This window comes from Triticum dicoccoides, chromosome 2A, assembly GCF_002162155.2.
Source record: "Triticum dicoccoides isolate Atlit2015 ecotype Zavitan chromosome 2A, WEW_v2.0, whole genome shotgun sequence".
Classification (NCBI taxonomy): domain Eukaryota; kingdom Viridiplantae; phylum Streptophyta; class Magnoliopsida; order Poales; family Poaceae; genus Triticum; species Triticum dicoccoides.
The window spans coordinates 176,053,276-176,060,485 of record NC_041382.1 but is presented as its reverse complement, the minus strand read 5'-3'; positions in this window follow the sequence as shown (position 1 = coordinate 176,060,485).

Here is a 7,210-nt window from a genome sequence, read left to right as displayed (position 1 = left end):
GGAGGGAGGAGGAGAGTCAAGTAGGCGTTCAGATGTCAAGGTGCACTAAATTATTGCATGCGATGATTAAGGCTGGCCATAGTGGTGGTAATGTGGTACTAGCCGGTATCATGCACACGGGAATAGCAAACATGCTGATGTGGCAAAGAATTAAAGAAAAAGAGGGGGTTAGAGTAACATAGGTAGATACCGTATCATATTAAATATCATGCTACTTTGTGTCATGCATGGCACTAAAAAGGTAGTCCAGTATCATACACTAGTATCATGCACATGATACTAGTATATGCTACTTTCTACTATGAGTAGCCTAAAGAGAATATTGACTAATCTCTACTCGCTATCTCTATTTTCTACTCTATATCTCCTATATATACTTATATATATATACACTCCTATAAAAATCGCAGTTGGTGGTGATGGTGTGTCTGCCTCTGGACAACGTGAGCTGTTTGATCTACTTGGAACCAATGGCTGAGATGTGTGTGCATAGAGACATGGCATTGCCACCAGAGGTAGCAGATATTTACCCACCTCTGCCACTGTATAAAATATGGAGCTACTAATTCCAGCCTCATTTCCTTTCTAGTTCATCTCCTTGCATTCTTGCCGCCAGCGGCGAAGGTTCCTGAAGATGGAGTCCAGACTCTAGAAACAACTACAAAAACTATTCCACCGCCTCTATCTTGGTAAGAGTAGGTGAAAATTTTGAATCGAGCCCTTTAAACTAGAAGGGAGGTAGTAGTACTCTAATAGCTAACCTTGTTGTGATGACTAGATAGGACATGGCACACACTTGGACGGAGGAACTAGTCTGCATTGTGCATATAAGTTTTGTCTAAAGTCAATGTACCTCTACTTTGACCAAACTTGTAGAAAAATGTATCAACATTCACAATGTCAAATCGATATTTCTATACTCATTATAAAAAATAGTTTCATAAAATATATATTTGGTATTGTAGATATTGATATTTTTAGTATAAATTTGGTCAAAAACTTTGCAAACTTTGACTTGACACAAATCTTACGTGGAGTAAAAAGGACCAAAGGGAGTATCATGCATGCGAAGTAGGCAAAAAAATTGCTCATTTATAGCCGGTCGAAGTCTCAAAGGGCGCGACTGCGCGAAGGAGGCGAAGGTCATGGGAGGCGCGACGGTCGACGGAATTAAGTGAAGTTACATCCACGCGCTGGCATGGCGTGCGATCACACGTAAGCTATATCGTCATGCCTATGGTATGGGTCTAGTAGACATGACATCTAGTGGGTCCCGCATAGTACTCAAGAACTCTTTGGGGGCATGCAATCGTTTATCCACCTGGCAAGCCAACAACCCCACGCCATTCGCACGCCCTACCCGTCCCCGTCTTCTACCTTACAACAACTCGCTCCCAGTCGTCCCGTCCTTTCACATTACACCAGTTCAACTTCTCCTAACCCGCCTCCAAAATCCATGGCCTCCAAATCTCCATGATCGTCGCTGAGTACCAGGTTAGAGCCATCACCGGTGATGAGTTCATCGTCATCTACACACGTAGATCCATGACAGTGAAAGCATGCCTTGCTTGCTTCCTACGCATGTTCAACAGTCCAAAGGATGAGTGGGTCGCTGGGCTTGATGTTGAGTACACCACAGTCCTGGAAAGCGAGAAGATTCTAAAGGAGGCAGAGAAGAAGAAGCTCGTCGTGATCCAGGTTTGCGTACATAATGTGTGCTTGGTCTACCACATATGCCATGCCGACGTTGAGTGCCAGGATTTTAAGAACTTCCTCAAGGACGAAAGTGTGAAATTCGTTATTGTAGACTTTAGTAACGACAGGATTGTCCTGGGTCGGATAGGCCTCATTGTAGATCAACCCTTCGATCTCTAGAAGGCAAGCCTGGTGCCCTCCTCTCAGCCTTCAATGCTGACCCTGGCAGCAGCCATGATTGATCCTTCATACGCTCAATAGAAGAAACCTCACCACGAGTATCATCATGCATGGGAACCGAAGACAATAGCTGAAGATCACATCTTGTACGCAGCAATGGATGCCTACCTTTGTTTAAATATCTACAAGGGTTGGATGAAGAAGCAGAGCCTAGTGTCCGGTACAAGCAAAGAAGTGTCGGCGAAGAGGAAGAGGAAGAGGGACGAGGACGAATTCGAGGACGTGGACTCGGACTCCGAGTAAGGTGGCAGTGTCGTCGCTCATGCTAGTTCTACAGCAGTGTCAAGCGTACTAGTTTCTTAGTTTTATTTCAAGGGTGTGTTGTGCTAAGCCCCCAGCAGAACTATGTTTATGTTCTTTTCTCGTTATTTGAACTCTTTAGTACGTACAGTAGTACTAGTATGTCTTACTATTGTTCTTCTTGTAGTTGGTACTACTACTCGTATCTTTGTGTTCCTACTGTACTTAATACGTTCATACTAGTAGTATAATTTGGGTCAGACGATTTGTGAAAGAAGTCTGACAGAGCGAAGGAAGAAGACAGCAGAGAAGCTACCCCAGTATCTATATTAGGGTGGCAGGGTGCCCATGATCTATCTTATGAGTGTTGGGTATGGAATGTAGTTCGCCGGAAAAAATGGATCATGCCCGGGGTTAAACGGATGGCGGGGGTGGGGGAGCATGGCGGTGGCAGGCGGTTCAGGGGAGGGCGGAGCGGCAACGGCAGGCGCTTAGGCGTGTGGCGGGCTGGCAGCTCGATGCCTGAGAGAGAAGATGAACAGTGCATCTATTTTGGAGGTTGAGGAAACCCTTCTGGCCATCCATGTTCATCCAACGGCTCACAAGGGTCGGCTGACCCAAATAGCTCCTTCAGATTGCAGGATCCATGTGGAATTCAAGGTCTCGAAGGTAGATTCCGCGTCCGCACCCGGTTTACGGGCTCGGCCGGGCGCGGCCGGCTTCCGCCGCGATAGCCGCCATGGGCGCCTCCTCCGCGTGGGCGGAGACAACAATGACACGCTAGCTCCTCCTCGCCGGTGTGCTGGAGAACGCGCTCATCCTCCTCTTTGTACGCTGCGTGTATAGATACGGCTCCACCAGCTGCTCGCGCGCTTGGCCGCATGGAGGCATCGCAAGGAGGGACTGCAGACGACGTGAGCGGGTGAGCCTTTAGCTTCATGGCACAGGGATGGCGGTGACACGACAGTGATGGGCGAGAAATGTTTGGCTGGAGCAGGCGGGCGCCGGCATGCGCAACGGTGGCGACGGCATATTGATGAGTGCACGTATGGGATCTTAGTTTAGTTTTATATAGGGTTGGTCAAACTTAAAAGAAAACCGTACTAGTACACGTAAACATTAGACTGAGGCAACGCTTATATTAGTTACCACAACCATGATACGAAATCCTGTCCAAGCGCGTGAACCACGGCCGCGCAGTCGATCGAACGGTGCGTCACCATGTCGCGCTCGAAGGACATCCACCAAACCTTTTTGTGTGTGTGAAAACAATCCCCGAATATTACTCAACTTTTTTTCCTGGAAAAGTTCTTCACGCTACAAAATTTCCATATATTTGAATTTAGCTTCAGCTCGTGTTTATTTGGATTTGGGCGTTTTAGGTGCACCCTAGTTTTTTTAATAATGATTTTGCGTGTGTGATTGAGAGAGAACGTGTGTATGTGTCCTTATGTGTGTTGTCGCGAAGTGTAATGTGGAGATGGTGTGTGTGTGATAGAGACATAGAGAGGTGTGAATGTGCAAATGATCATGCATCAGTGAGACATAGAGAGATGCCGATACGTTGTGTATACATGAGAGAGCGGTCTTCTATTTGTACTTGTGTGTGTGCGAGAGAGAGAGATAGATAGATAGATAGATAGATAGATAGAGAGAGAGACAGGAGCATCCGTAACACAACAACCACCTCTCTCGATTCGTCTATCCCTCGCACGATCGCATGTAACACATGCATCAACGCACACATTTTGACACCCTCACCCGGCCCCTGCCCTCCTCAAGGCCCACACATCGCTCTCTATCTCGCATGCACAATATCTTCATGTAAACCCTATTTAGCATGTAGCTTTCCATCACATACACACACATTTCTCTCCATAGGTTTGATTTCTCTCAATATCTGACACACACACACCGCACACACACTCCCCCTCCCCTGAGCACACAATTCATCCCCATCCAAGGTTATATGGCGACCACTCCCGCTTGTGCTTCTCTGCACCCCAGCATGCACACCACCTCAATCTTCAAAGAGGGCATCGAGGAGATCAAAGACGGCGACCACACTGCACTAGAGAATGCGGGGCCATTTGGAAGCAGGATGATGTGATGACGACTGACTAACTCCTCCACCCCCCTTATCTCTCCCGCATAAAATTACCAATCCCTCTCTCTCCTACACAGAATTATCAATCCCTCAACCCACGAGATCCTTCCCCTCTCATCCATGTGTTTCCAGCTCTCTCATCAAACCTGTTGTCTCTTCTCCTTCCACGTGTACAGAATCCGGATGCACACGCATCTCATGTATATTACATGTCTCCATCTTTCTCACAGACCTAACTTCTTCCACTCTCTTTCTCTCTCTATCTCTCTCTCTTGTTAGGTTTGTCTCCTACTCTCTCGCCCACATACATACAATATTTCCCGCCCTACCTGCTCCATCTTCGCAAGCTCTCTCTACATGTTTCATTCACACATTGGGATGTGTTCAAAATGTTGCTTTTATAATGGATGATGTAGAGTTATGGTTGGTTTTGTTGCATCCTACAAAGTAATAACTATGAAATGCATCTAGATTTTCATTTGACTGGGATCATGTGAGTATGAGCATATTGTGAAGTACTATAGACCTCATATACATCTTGGAATTCAACAAAGATTGTAACTATTGAATTGTATAGACCATTACATTCGAAGTCAGTAGCCTAATATATTTATTTCACAATTACAACAAATGATTAATTCACTACATAATAAGAAAACAAATGTGAACTCCCTCCGTTTTTATTTAAGTCTGTGTATTAGCATTGGTCAAAGTCAAGTTTTTTAAACTCTCAGAAAGTTTATAACCAAAAAATATTAACATATACAATAACAAATAAATACCATTAGATTCATTATTGAATGTACTTTCACATCATACATATTTGTTATGGTAAATGTTTATATTTTTCTATAAAGTTGGTCAAACTTTAGGAAGTTTGACTTCGCTCGAACCTAATATGCAGAGTTAATAAAAACGGAGTGAGTAATAGTAGTTACTAGTACTACTAACTACTAGTACTACTCGCTAGTTGCTTAGCCAAATCACCCAACACGCCCCATGGGGGTTCAGAATCACAAAATTTTGAGGTCGGCGGGAAAATCTCCCGTGACCCTGATTCGAGCAGTGCAAAGTTACCATCATAGGCTTCGGAACAGGCCTACGGATGATGCTTGGTAGGGGGCTGTTTTGGTAACCTCAGGTTCACCCTACCCTGCCAACCCCACCCCGGCACCCAGAGTAGTACACCTGAATACCCCCCATTTTCTATCCCCATCGCAAAATAGACTTTTCCATGGCACCGCAGCCTTCGAGCTCCTCCCCTTCTACATCGGCGCACACGTCCACCGCAGCACATCTGCCTCATCAATGACCTCGTACACCGCACTGGAGCCGGTCCACCATCATCGTCGTACACGGAGGCTCTTCCACGGTCTCGGATCTGCTTCCGGGAAGCCGACGCCAAGTGTAGAAGCACCAGCGTCATGGACAATGAACTGACTCCTGTTGCCGAACATGATGCACAGAGGCCGCCACGACCATCGTACTCCTCCTCGATTGGTAATGTGTGCATTGAATCTCTTAGCAGTACATGTGCACTTCCAATTTTGTTCATACCTACCCTTCAAATTTCCTGGTTGCTATTGTTCCCATAAAAGTAATTGGTTATAGCCTCCATTGTCCAATAGAATATCAGCTTGTAATTGTGCGTCGCTCCTGTATCGCGCTGTGCTTGGGTAGGTTCTTCATCTACAACCAGCAGTCTGGCAAATGATGGAAAGTTTTTTAGAACTAGCAAGATGCCCATGCATTGCATGGAACATCAAGATGCATTTGTATGAGTAGTTTATCTTGTGGGAGAAAAGGATGAACGAGGGAAGGCCTTATTTGCAAATGTGGAGAGGGGTGTGGGTAACTTTCTGCAAAATTGCCATAGTTTCCTTCCTATCCGTCGGATATAAATCGGACGGCCTATATTGCAGGATGACAGGTACACCACCATCACCAACTCTATTTTTTAAAAGGGTAGAGAGTAGAGGAGTAGAGATAAATATTAAATATTAAATAAATATAACAGCAAATAAGAGAGTAGAGATAGTAGGGACGTTGGGAAAGGATCACGCGGGCGGGAAAAAGCTGTCGGGCGCGTGCTAGTATTGGCGCGCGGCGTCTGGAGCACTTTATAAAATCCAATGCCCTCCCACCGCTTTGTGCCTTGCCACCGCTCTCTCCCCGCTCTATGCCTCGCCACCGCTCTCTTCCCGCTCTGTGCCTCACCGCCGCACTCTCCCCGATTTGCGCCTCACCACCGCTCTTTCCCCGCTCTTTCTCGCCTCGTCGCTGCCGCGCCGCCATGTCGTCGCGTCGCCGGGAAACATGGGGATACCACAGCGTCCGCGCGCGCCCCTCCAACGGCTTCTCCGCCGAGATCTGGTTCCGTGGGATGCGCCTCGACCTCGGCAATTTCGACACCGCCCACGAGGCCGCCCGCGCGTACGACGCGGTGGCGTGACGCCTCCGGTGGACTCATAGAACATTCAACTTCCCCAACGTGCCGACGCGGGAGCGGGCGCAGGAGCTTGCACCTCTGCCGCGGCTTATCACCGATGAGGATCGTCGCGACAACCGGAGGTGGGAGCACCGTCTCAGCATCGCCGAGATGGACGAGAAAGCCATGGCGCTATGGTGCCAACGCTTCCTGCAGGTCATCATCAATGAGCGCGAGTTCTACGCTCAAAGGAGGGCGGAGAGGGAGAAGAGGAGGGCGGAGCGAGCCGCCTATTGCGAGGACAAGCGTACGTGAAAAGCGGCTGCTCAATTCAACATGAGGCTAGGAGCAGTGTCGCCCTGGAACTCCGACGACGATCGGTATCTTCACGCCTACATTGAGACGTCGGAGGAGGACATCACCGAGGAGGAGTCGGACGACGAGGAGTAGTTGAACTATCTATTTTTTATCTATCTATGCTATATCTATGCTGAGAACTA